Source organism: Schistocerca americana, chromosome 4, assembly GCF_021461395.2.
Source record: "Schistocerca americana isolate TAMUIC-IGC-003095 chromosome 4, iqSchAmer2.1, whole genome shotgun sequence".
Classification (NCBI taxonomy): Eukaryota; Metazoa; Arthropoda; class Insecta; order Orthoptera; family Acrididae; genus Schistocerca; species Schistocerca americana.
This window is the reverse complement of record NC_060122.1, coordinates 98749632-98763929: the sequence shown is the minus strand read 5'-3', so window position 1 is coordinate 98763929 and position 14298 is coordinate 98749632.

The following is a 14298-nucleotide window of genomic DNA, read 5'->3' as shown; positions in this document are numbered from 1 at the left end:
CATAATTCCATTATGTGAGTATTTTGATTAAGAAGTTGTATGCAAAAGTAATGCAATAAAATCAGCAAAGTATCATTGGCAGTGCAGCATGAATTATAGTCATAAACAACAGAGAACTTAAAACTCTGCCTCATGTATTTTATTTTCAAACTGATTCATTGTATGTTGAATTCCATGCCATTCAGAATAGTAATATGGAGTGCCACAGATGTAGTCAAGGGAAATTCCATATTTTTATGACCAGTGAGTTAAGGCAGACTATAGAATTGAAATGTGATTTGTATGAAGTTTTGGAGAACCAGTGCTGTAAAATAAGCATGTTGTATGTTCATTGTTTTTATTTATTCGAGGTGCCTAAAAATGTAACATAATGATCCAGGTGACAAAGTAGAGTGTTGGAGACCTGTTAAATTTGCCAGTGTGAAAGAATTTTCTTCTTGGCATATCAACCATTGTTGCTAGTCAAAGTGCTCACCAAGTTTAACAGTGCAACAACTCAGAATGTAGACTCTGTTTAACTTCCTATCTGACTGTCTCATTTTACATTATGTCTCTCTCTAAATGATGTAAAGTGGATTGTTCTGATGTCTTTCTCCAAATGATATAAAGTGATTGTTCTAATAGTGCCTTAAAGAGAATTATCTCAGCCTTTGGTGATTTGAGACAAAGTTTCAGTCTCTAGTATTCATTTTTCAAAGGGAGGCTAAGCTATCCAAATTTGTATTTTAACGTCTCTGCGTATAATGGATAAAGCTGCTGCCTTGTTCAGTTATTCCATTTGGTTATGTACAAGTTAATTTATGTACTCTTTCTTTTGTTAGTACTTTCTCATGTCATACCTTAATTTTCTCAACCTGTAGGTATATCTTTATCTTTTGATATGTTAGACTTTTGTTTCAAATATTATGTTGTGTTTCCCTGCCATTCTTTGGAGATAAATTATGTACTTGAATATGTAAAGAGTTAAATGATAACAGTGTTTGAATGTGGTCAAGAATATACTCAATATAGCTCCAGAAATTTTAAAATATTTTCTTTGCTATTTTTGTAAGCAGCAAAAATGTAAAATTAAATTACTGTAAAATATACATTTTAAAAAATACAGTACAATGGTGTTTCAGAAAGTAACCTCAGTAAAATAATTAAAATATGCTACTCAACCACAAATACAAAAAATAATATTTCACTTCTTAGGCTCTCATCTCACATCCTGCTTTCTTGATCAGGACACTTTCCATCTTGTTGATCAACATTTTGATTTCATAATGGAAAAAAAAGAAAGAAAATCTATGTAGTTATGTGCTGCTGCTCCTGATGTGTTCATCATATACTGTTCTTCGTTCTATTTAGATAATCAATGTCAAGCCCTGGTGACGGCCTCTCACTATTAGTTACTGCTTCTTCAGTAGCGTACACTGTCAAGTGCTACATCTTGCTTCTTGTCATTCTTATAATGCTTCTAAAGTGATCCACCCCTGCTCAAAAGAGAAAGATAATTATAGGAAAATATTTGAGTCTAGCAGTAATATGTCACAATTCCTGCAGTTCTATTGCTAGGCTCTTCATGATAATACTTTTTTTATCAAAACATAATAAGGTATTGCTAAAACAAGGTAAAATTGACATATAAGTTATATTTATATAAACAGAATCCTACAAATTTGTTGTGAATACAGCCTGTGATGTTTGATAACCTTTATGAAATATGTATATGTGGGTGTGAGACTGCATTTAGTACAAAGCTTCATCCATCTTCATGAATAATGGTATGTCATTGCTGGTACTTGAACACTGACAGAAAATTATTTCATCTGTCGACATTTACGTACTGTAAGACCCCCATTGGCTTGTAGCATTCTCCCATACTTTTCTGCCTCTACAATAATTGCGTAACTTCAGCATCCTTGTATGAATTGTAACATTTTAAAGCAGAAATAAGTATGTCTGCATAAATTTTATATTTGGTGCCCTCCTGAATGCATAGGCTGTCTTAATATTGAACTGTGCATCTGCTTTCCTTAAGAATATTTTTTTTTTTTTTTTTTTTTTCTGACAAAGCAGTTCATCAGTCCAGAATATTTGTTTTGTGAAGAACTGGAAAGCTGCAGTCACTTTCTGAAACATCCTTCAAATGTTTTCATGTCATTCATGCTGTATAAGATGACCCAGAATCATAATAATGTTAGCCAACATGGTCTATAGTGGAAAAGAATAAATCACAGTAATAAGTCATTAATGTGATATATCTGTGCATTTTAACTGTTGAAGTTTTCACTTTTACAAATTTTATTGCTGAGAAAGCCGAACAATGAACTATTGTACAGTTGCATTTAATCATAGTGTTCAGTGTATTGCTATGTTTTAAGTTGTAATTTACAATTTTATTGTGTATTATATACATATGCCACTATTTGAGGGTTCAGTTTTATAGGATTTTGATACTCAAGTCGGCATTCCCAGTCATCCATCTTTTTATTTTTTTTATAAATGAATAAAGATGAATAGAAGGGTATGAGTAGCAAAATTTAGAGCTGTTCTCAAGCCTACAACAAGACTCAAAATAATTTTTACTAGTTGCCTTTCATTCTTACAGTATAAGAGGTATTTCACTATAGCATGAGAATTTTAAACTCCATGTCTTCATTATCCTAGAATGACTGCTTGATGATACTTCAAAAGACCACTGACACTTGGCTTACAGCAGTTGGCAGCTATGGTTAGCTACCGGTTGCTGTAAGCATCTCAGGCATTGCTACGGACAAACTGCCATATTACATCGAAAGAATCTTGAACAATAGAAACTCAGCAGTAAACACACAACATAAAAAATAATAGTTTGCACCTAAATGCAAACTTACTTTTTTATTAGTAGTTGACATAATATTTCTTTTCTTTGCATTTCGTGTGTGGACATAATTCTGATGTTTATCGTTCCACCAACTCACAACTGTTTGTTTTTACGAAATAAGAATAAAGGAAAATGTCATCAAGGAATAATTAGATGGGGTTATTCATTGAGAAAACTGTATTAAGATAGTGACAGCAGCAGCCCAGCAGCTGTAGTGCAAAAATAATAAACTAAGCCCTGATAAACTTCTCATCTGTCTTGTTAGCTTTCCATATCTTCTGCGTTAATTTATTCAACTCTGCTGTAGCATCAAGTGTAGGATTTGTAATCTACAGAAATGTGCAACAGTGTCTAGTTTCTAAACACAATGCTGATCACATTGATGGGCATAGATTTTCACTAATGTTGAATGATACCCTTTCTATCTATCTTTCATTCATAATATAGATTTTGTTTTTGAATTTATTATTTTTATTTTTATTTATGTATTTATGGAATGTACACTATGAAGACTGTTGTGAAATAATATCTAAATTATAACATTGCATTATGTGATATAATGTGCAAAGATTGTTATTGTGTAAGATCTTTATTGAAACACACACACTTTTAATCTTCAAATATACTTTTATTGTCATGTCAGCTTAGACACTATTGGTGTTCTTGCCTGCATGTCAAGGCATTCTTGATTTGCATTACAATAAAATTATGATCTGTGTTATTCATCTTCATTATGTCAGCCATATTCTCCATGTCATTGTGTTTTACTTGTAACTTCATGCAATCTGTGTATCCAGGCATACATTTTGTAAGTTAAATTTGTATATGTTGCAGTCAAATACAGGTGTGTTTTATACAATAGAATGTAAATGGTTTATAAATTGTTTCTTCATTACATTTATTTAGGAGGCGTGTAACTGCAGATTATTTTTTCCTGTTGTTGTCTTTATATTTTCACATTTCATATCCTTCTGTCTCTCAGATTCACATGTTAAAAGAAGGAACCATTTCAGTATAAGAAACTTTCATAGAAATTTACTACTCGTCCATTAAGATTCTTTGAGTGAGGCAGTGTAGAGCTTGATATGAACACAACTAGAATTTCTACCAGTTTGAAAGTTGCAATGTGGGCTCAACCACTCCGTTTACAGTGCAAAAATGCTAATTATTACATGTTTCAAGGCTAATTTTGTGTACATCATGAATAAGACAGAGTTGCTGATAATTTCTAGCCAGAATGTTAAATGCCCCAAAGATATTGTGAATTTAAACCTGACTACTATTTCTCATTATGGTATTTAAAAAGAATTCTTGACACTAATTACACTTAAGAAGTCTCATTATTCATACTGTGTTGGACTTTGACTGCTACAAGAGAGATAAACCATCTCATTGTGAGTAAAAAGTCTGGAATTTCTTTTAATGAAAATTCTCACTTAATGCCAACATTTTGTGTTTTTAATTTCCTCTAGCTTAATTTGCCCACCTTTATCAACTAATGCAACTCTTAAGGAACAGAACCGTTATTATTAAACTAGGTTCATGTATAAATAAAGGCAGAAAGTGCATAAAAGCTAGGGAAAGGTATACCTTCAAATTTCTGTTTTTGAAACATTGTATAGCACATCATGTGTACAGAGCTTAGTGTTCATACACAAAACCAAGCAGCATAAGTACTGATGCATGAAAATATGTTTGCAATAATTGTTAAAACTTTTGTTATTATTAATACCACCTCTTTGTTCACTTCAGAGGAGAAGAAATACAGAAGAAAAGCAAGCTTTAAGAGAAATGATGGACTCCTGAAACCACCTCTGAGACTTACAGTGATTGCTGTGTAACTGACCAAAAAGAATATAAAGTATAACTGAGTAATAGATTACTTTTTATCAGATAGCATTGCCACTGAGCACTAAGAGGCCTATAGCATACACCTAAGCTTTCAAAGTCTACCCCCCCCCCCCCCCCCCCCCCCACACACACACACACACACACACACACACACACACACACAGGAATTGCAGGAACAAGAAGGAAAGACCAAAGTGCAAGAGAGACAGCTGTTAGACAAATGTAGAAGTAGAGAATAGTGAACTATCCTCATACATTTATTATATTCTATCTTGTCTATGATTTCACATTAATGGGTCTGATAGGCAAAGGTGCAAACAAGTCTGTCCATATCTCCTCAATCTGGGCTCCTTCTGAATAGCAGCTACTTCTCAGCAGTTGATTTCATCAGCTACTTTTTTCATCACCATCAATGAGCTTTCTGTGTCAATTGTTGCATACACATTGTCTGCTACTGTGATTACACAATTAATGTTAGTTCTCTCACATATCACTACATCTATCTTCACTGCTACTGGAAGTTGTGCTAACCACACATGCCGTAACATCACGTCAGAGATTTGAGTCATTTAATCCCCAAAATTTTTGCTATGCAATACATGTTGTATGTCTTGTTCCAATGATTTGCACAGACAGCTGATTAACATTTCTCTCAAGTGTAGATATTGTCATTCTTCAGGTGGCTTCAGTGTTATTGCGGACTTAGAGCAATCATTGGTAACATTGTTCTGTGTAAATGCCAAATTCAACACACAACTCTGGCTTCTCGAGAAGGAACTTCAGAATTTGTATCTCCATTCATGCACTAAGATTTATCTTGTCGTCTTCAGACAAATTGTTTGCCGAATTTGCAGAGTATTTTTTCACTCACAATGATAATTCCATATCTGTGTTTCAATTTTAGGTTGGACTTTGTCGATATTTTTCAAAAAATATTCTTACAGCTGTAACAGTTGCATCAGTTGCATTTTCTTCTGACAACTTGATGTGAAGTCACTGTATTTCCTTGCACATTCTCTTAGGTTTTTGCATTCTTTAGTATTCTTGGTTGCCAATTTTTAGGTACTTTCTGTTATGCCCTATATTACTGATGCAATGAAGCAACACTTTTGAATTTACCACATTTTTACCAAGCACAATTAACTGACAAACACTCAGTAGTAAAAATTCATGGAACTGTCAAAACTACTCAGTCTACGAGTAAACAATATATGCTACGCATCTGCTGTCCAAAGCACAACCAAATAGACTTTGCACATTATTCTGTCACGGGTACTTTCCACAACAATACTGAGCATCAATTGCTACCTCTCTGCTGCTTCTGGATAGCTGAATTTGCAACCACTTGATCAAGAAACCAGTTACTTTTGTTACCTAGGCTATTCCTGGAAAAAAAATGAAATAAGATTATCCTAAAATAATTTGATGGTGTAACCTGGTGTTAATTCCTCCTTTCAAGAAGTTATCATCATTGAATGGCAGCATCTTGCAGCAATATTAGATCAGTTAAGAGGATTCAAGGTCTCTTTCAATAATCTGTTCCTAGTTACAAAATCATGAAGAAAAAAAAAATCAAAATGTGAGCAATAATTCTAAATGAGTTTGCAAACTTATCCAAAAACCTGTATATGAAAGTAGTAGTTTCTACTTTGAATACACATAATTGTAATAATGAAAAACAATGCATTAGACCTACATATTGACACTTTTGTTGTAAAAATAGTGTGGTCTCTGCCTAAATTTTATGGCAATGCCAAATGGGTCTTGTTTTATTGGATAGAATCTTCAGAGGGTTAAAAATAAGTCGTACACAGAATGCAGTCTCGATAATGTTAAATGTGACACAAAATGGGGTTACCAGACTTTGGCAACGATTGTAAGACACAGGAATTGTCGGAGGTGATTACAAGATCAACCAAGAGCAATCACTAAATAAAAGAACCAATATAGAGTCATCATTACACAACAAAATTCAACAATGATCGCAAACTAAAGTTTGCAGAGTGTACTGTTGCCAAGGAAGTTACATTTTTCTACAAACTACAATCGCAGAACAAAATTGTGACACCAAAACATAATTAAAATAGAGTAATGAAATTTAGGTAATACATTTGTCTAGATAACATATATAAGTGATTAACATTGCAAGATCACAGGTTAATGTAAGTGCAAGATAAGCCATTCCAAATTTGAAATTTTGGTACATTAATAACTAGTGTAAACATCAGAACGTTGAATGCAAGCATTCAAATGTGCATGTATTGTATTGCACACGTGTTGGTTGTCAGTTTGTGAGCTGGAGTTCCATGCCTGTTCCACTTGGTCGGGCAATACAGAGTGGTTAATGCTGGTTGTGGATGACACGAGTTGTCATCCATTGATATCTCCTATGTGCTTGAATGGATACAGATCTGGTGATCAAGCAGGCTTATGCAACATGTCCACATTGTGGAGCATGTTGGGCGACAACAGCAGTATGTGGGTGAGCATTATCATGTTGGAAAACATCCTCTGAAATATTGTTCATAAATGGTAGCACAACAGATCGGATTACCAGACAGACATACAGATTTGCAGTCAGGGTGCATGGGATAACCATGAGTTTGTTCCTGCTGTCGTAAGAAATCCCGCCCCAGACCATAACTCCAGGTGTAGGTCTAGTGCAGGGCCGGCCAGAAATTCTGCACGCGTGCGGTGCTCCTGCACGCGTGCAACTTCTGGGTCGCAGCGTGCACGCCGCAGCCGTCAGCGTTCATGTAGTGCATGTTTCTACGCACAGATGTCGCTTTATCCACTTGCTGGGATACTCTGTACCGTCGCATTCTAGTGCTCTTTCCACAGCTTGCAAGCCAACCGTGGGAAGGTATTTCACGTATTAAACATTTAAAATACTGTCACAGTCTACCCATTGAGACGTCTACTTTTATGTTAACAGTTTAATCCAGTAAGACAAGTAATACAGGTAACAACCGTGGGTTTTTATTAAGGCAGCTTGACGGACGGCACGTAAATACGCATAATGTTTTTGATCTAGTATTTAAGAAAGAGAGCACTTAGCGACTTCCAATGAACCTTATTCATGATTTCAAATAACATTAAACTAATGGAAGGTTTCCTATAACTAATTCTCAGTGCCCTCGGGTACACCCACATAATTTAGGTCTCACTGACCTCTTAACAGAATAACCGCACACCTCTCGATGATCACCTGTTATTTCAATACCATTATTGCTATATTTTTCACCAGTTCCATCTGAAATCTGCATAATAACCGACAATTAGATGAATGTTATGTTTTATCGACTTCAGCTGAGCGTAGCCCTTCACACATTAAAAAAAAAAAAAAAAAAAAAAACCCTAAATGTAAGTATACATTGAAAGAATTGGTTTAATGACCAACTTTCCTGATAATAAGGTAACATGGAGCAGAATGAGGCACTACAACAGTTAGTAAACAATAATTTTTAATTATGAAAGGAATAAATCCAAACACGTTTATCACTGGTCATGAAAAATGATAATACAGTTGATGTGTCTCATCCATTTTTCTTAAGGACATTTAATTTTGCTTGCCGTTCTTCACTGTTGAGTAGACTACACTCGTCTTTGTGATGTGTATTGTAGTGTCTTTCAATTGAAAACTTACGCTGGCCACCTATTATTCAGCGGCACAGCAAACACTGTGAGTTTTCACAAACGGCTACAAAAAAGAATTGCAGTTCCCGTCCTTTGCTTTTTCACAGTACCTGCCGTTTCTCGGTACTTCTCTGTTAAGGTTATGGTTACCAAGGGTAAACGAGACTGGTTATGTTGCGCTCCAGCTTGTACCACATAAACAGGGAAGTTGAGCGGCCGCCGTTCATTTAGGACACACGTCTAATAACAGATGTCGCTGTCGCACACGTGCGCACATGTGCAGCACTTCCGCATGTCTGCACACTGTGCAGCGTTTGGCCGGCCCTGGTCTAGTGTGTCTAGCAAGCAGCCCTCAGTTGGCCGCCTCCTAAACAACACACAACCATCACTGGCAGCAAATCAGAACCAGCTTTCATTAGAAAACACAACAGACCTGCTCTCCAATCAGTTATCACTTGATACCACTGAAGTCACAATTGGCGATGGTGTGGGGTCAGTGGAATGCGTGCTACAGGGCGTCTTGCTCAGAGCTGTCCTTGAAGTAACCGATTTGTAACATTTTGTTGTGTGACTGTGGTGCCAGCTGCTGCTGCAGATGCAGTATGATGTGCCAGAGCCATGCCCTGAACACGATGGTCTTCCCTCTGGATAGTGTCACGTGGCCGTCTGGAGCCCAGTCTTCTTGCGACCGTACGCTGTTGTGATCACCAATGCCAGCAGTCGTGTACATTGGTTACATTCCTGCCTCTAAGGCATTCTTGACTAACGTCAGTCACTGCATCCAATCTGAAAGGTAACTAACACTCACAACCATTGCAGTGTGTATTTGAAGCAAACCTGATTTGCATCCTCATAGTGGTGCAACTAGTGTCAGTCGGCCAACAGTAAGAAATTTGGATAGATATCATTTTTCAGATGTAGGAACGTGGCTACCAATTTTTGTTTGTTTGCCACAACTCCTTCTTCGTGTTGGGATTTTTTTCTGTCAATATAGGTATCGGAGCCTCGTAGCTTTAAGTCTTTCTGTCTGGTATCTGACAGTGTGCATCTGGCTATGAGAGTGCAGAGTATAATGCAGTTGTGCAACATCGAGACTGGATCACGAAGAAGTGATGGATTGTGTTCTGCAAAGATGGCCCCTGCTCCAGTTTTCAGAATAGTTCTACTTGAAAGTGGTAGCCTTTAAAATCACTAAGAATATCACGGGAAGACCTGTGGTGCGATCCAGGTGTGAGAAGGCACAATATTGGATATGCCTACAAGGCTCCATCCCTCTGTTGGTGATTGGAGCAATACTGTTAATCCCCAGAGGTTCAAGATGAGCAACTGCAAGCACATCAGATATTCTTTCAAAATGCAGTCAGTTTATACTTGTTTCTCATGAACCATAATGCAACATCTGCCAGGTTGCTATAGTGGATGAGTTTATCGCAGATCAGGTACTGACTTCAAAAGTGATGGTCTGGTCTCAAATTCCACCTTAGGGAATAGAATACACAAACAGTTAAAACACAATGGCATTCAGAACAAAGTTTACATGCTTCACAGAAAGATGATGCTCATGATTTCCCTCCTATAGATTAGCTTGGAGACTGTGTCATCAGGAACTTCAATAAAAACAAAATTTGTCAAATTCTGGAAAAACGGACTCTGTACTGGACAGGATAAACACCAGGGAAAATAAGTTATTCATTGCAAGGATCGACCAATGAAGTCTCTATTTATAACTTCTATTGAGTATTTAGATTATTATTATTACTACTACTACTACTACTACTTATCGTATGGCATATATTAAGAGTTTTTGAATCACAAAAACAGCTATGCTTACACAGAGATTACCAAACTATAACATATCAACACAGCTCTCCAACATAATATAACACAAATGACAATAGCTATAGGGAAATATCAAGGTCTCTTATTTAGTTATTACACCACTCATTACTGTCAGAAAATCTTCAGTTATTTCTGCTTTTGATCATAGCAGATATTTATGTCAAGTGCTCTTTAATACAAAAAGTCCTATCCAGCATGATTCCAAGATATTTTGGATGCATGTTATGAGGAAGTGTATGGACTAATTGGGAATATGAATTACAGGTTATCAGAGACAGTTAAGGACTCTTACACATCTCTGCACAGATCCATCAGGAATGGAATCTATTGCCAATAGAGCTCTTGAACTACCTCGTAGGAAACAGATAACATCATTGTCAATACTGTTTGGCACCTAGTGGTAACTGTATGCCACTGATTTCTTTGTTATTGAGCAAGAGACTTTCTGGTCTTTGTGTATTCCAAAATTTGTATTTTTTGCTTCAGAACTTTTTAAATTGCTCTGTTTGAAACTGATGTATGCTAAATGTGATGTTATTAAGTTTTTGATTATTCTATAACCTGCTCAGAAAACATGCTACCATTTCTTGATTATGTCTAGCTTTTGGGCATTGTGTGTATATTTATAAAAGTTTCTGATGAGGGAAAATACAGTATTTAATTAACTGAAGTCGAACTTCATTCCTGAGATAGTGCATCTCCGTAGTTGAATGGTCAGCATAGATGGCTACCATGTCGAGGTCCTGGGTTCAATTTCCAGTACTGCCAAGGATTTTTCCTTTGGGATCACTGGTATGGGTTGCACTCAGCCTCGTGATGCCAATTACAGAGTAATTAAGGACTAATGGTTCCATGATCTGGAAAGTCGTCAAAACAGCCAGGACAGCAGTGTGCTGACCACATGCCCCTTTCTGCATCTGCATGATGCCTCAAGGCAGATGATGACACGGCAGCCAATAGACATCCTTCGGGGCTTCATAGGGAGTTCATTTATTCTTAAGAGAATTAGTATTGATAAATAGCTTGAGCAGTTAGTGGCAACAAGCACCCAAAAGTTGATAGTTGAGTAAGTAGTTTCTTTGATGATGGTTTAGCTGTCTGAAAAGCTAAACAGACACACTGTAAAAGCAAGTTTCAACATTGAAAGTGGACCCCACCCAGAAGGAACGAAGAATATAGGAAGAGACTGTTTCAGAAAAATCAAGCAGGTGAGCAAATGAGCCAAGAGAGTTGACAAAATACTTTGTGTTTGTACCACAGATGTCTTGGTGAGCAGACCACAAGGTGCACATTTCCATGCATGTACCCAAACGGTGTCAGTGGCCAGCAATAGCTGCAGCAAGCTGCAAAACTGTGCAAAATTACCAAATTCAGAAAGAAGAAAGCAACACAAGGTTTGAAAAAGTTAACAGTCATTGAAATAAGGTTCAGCAGGAGACCGTGTTCAAAATTGGTCCAGTAATCAACACCAACTGATCCACATGCACACCGAGCCAATCAAGCTTGCTTACAATGTCACAACAGCACTAAGAGGATCTAGAATAATGTTCAAAGTGTATTTGGTTGTGCTTTGGACAACACACACAAATTAGCATATATTGCTTACTCTTGGACTGAATAGTTTTCACAGTTCTGTAATTTTTCACTATTGAATAGTTGTCAGTTAACTGTTCTCAAAAATACATTGAATTCAAGGGTGTTGCTTCATTGTGTCAGTAATGTAGGGCATAATGGAAAATGCCTACACTCGCTAGCAAAAGACGCACAACTGCGGCTTAACGAGGTGAAACACTGAAATTATGTTAGTAGGGGCATGTGTGGTGGTGCTTTAGAATGATTTGAGAGAATAATGAAAATTATTGTGTTTCTATTTAAAAAATCTCCATGTAATCTCAAAACACATTCTGTTACTTGTAACTTCTTGTACATCCTCTCAAAACATCTTACAGTACTTTGAAGGCAGGCAGAGCTAATTCGAGAGAATCAAAATTATATTCACAGCACCTGCAAATTTTGAAGCTCCACGTATTTTTCTGTTGTTCAGCTGGCAACTGGGGACTGTTTAGAAAATGCAGACTTCATAAACTGAAGTTAGCGAATTGCAGTAGTTGTTAAACACTCGCGTTTTATACTCGGGAACAGAAGGTTTCAAATTGCCACATCTAATGTAAGTTTTGGGTTTTTGGTTTCTATTGATTACTTTGTTAATGCCAGAATGGTTCATCATTGCCAGATTTTCTCCATTGCTCCCCTGATATTTCTGGGACTGACCAGAAACACTGTCTTTGATGACCATAATGTCGTGTGACGAGGGCCTCCCGTCAGGTTGACCGTTCACCAGGTGTAAGCCTATTGATTTGACGCCACTTCGGCGACTTGCGCATCGATGGGGATGAAATGATGATGATTAGGACAACACAACACCCAGTACCTGAGCAGAGAAAATCTCCGACCCAGCCGGAAATCGAACCCGGGCCCTTAGGATTGACAGTCTGTCGCACTGACCACTCAGCTACCGGGTTTGATGACCATGATGATGATATATGGAGCTGAAAGTATAAGTGAGATAATGTACATGGAATTGATCACAAAAGAGGAGGTAAGGGAACCCAGTTTGTTATTCAGTTCTGTCAGCAACTGCAAATCCCACATGTTGGAATGTGAAAGCTGCATTTCCCATGGGTGATGTAACCTGAATGCATCAACCCAAATACATTAAGGGAGAGATGAGACAGGTATGATAACCATAAAAGAAGAATTCATGGTGTTCGAGGATAGGACTGACTACAGGATTCATATCACACTACTGCAAAACTATTAAGTGTTAGCAAAGCTAACAAAACACCTTTCAACTGTGAATTTACTGTAACAACATGGCAAACACATATGAACTTCAGTTTAGAAGGCAGAAAGTGTTAAATATAAACACAAGTGAAAACTCTCAGAACGTAAAGACATGGGACAACCATTTAAAAATTTTTCAGAATGTTCTATGAAGTTCTGTCTATTGTACTTGACAAAATTTGAATTCAAATGTCATTGAAACTATCATCAATAAGTCTATAAATGTGAAAAATTATGACTTCAGTTCTGCTACTAGCCATTTAGAATTATTTTAAACCGTATCCCTGACCCAGTTCTTAACATGTTGACAAATGTGCACTTAGTGATAGATGTTTCAGCTCCAGTCCATGCGAGGTATGTGGCGTTAGGCGTGTCATTCTTCTCTCTCTCTCTCTCTCTCTCTCTCTCTCTCTCACACACACACACACACACACACACACACACAGTATATGTTGTACTCAGTTAATTTCCAGGACTGCACCAACACCACAAAGCTCTCCCAGGCTTTCCTCCCCCACAACTACTCCGACATAGCTTACTCACAAACAAATCTCCCACAGTCTCCTCCTTCAACTTCTGTCTAATACGGCTCTCACTTCCAAAACAAACCGATGCGTCCGTTTGTCACCCACTATCACCCATGCCTTGAATGCTCCACCAGGGTATGACCTTCCCAACTCAAGCTCTGAATTGAGATCCATCTCTGCCTGATATACTCCCCACAGTTCCCACTGTTGCTCTCCCAACCTGTAACATCCTCATCAAATCATAAAACATTCCTAGACAATTTCACTACACCAAGGATCCTACTCCTAAAATTGTTATTGCCAAAAGAACTGCCCCGTGTACCCACCACTATCATATCAGAGGCAGAGAAACTAGCAAAACTTCAGCCTTGTTCACCATCTAACATGAGTTCCTACAGAACATGTAATATAGGAATGACCACCATTAAACAAGCTTAGTGCATGAATGGCGTAGGAGAACTGCCTACATTGAAGACACCCAGTACCTAGTTTGTGAACATGCTCTACAGCATGACTCATGGGACCCAAGCACCTGTTACACTACTCAGGGGAAGTTCAGCTTTTTCATTTTCTCCCCCCCCCCCCCTCCCCTCCCATTGTTTTTATCCCATTTCCTTTTCCTCCTAGTTCTTAAGTGCACTATTCATTTCGTTTCTCTTCACCTTGATCTATTTTTACTTCTCACTCTGTGCTCATTATCACTGGATGGAAGCTGGCACAATGCTTACCAGCGAAATGTCTTTGACTACTTAC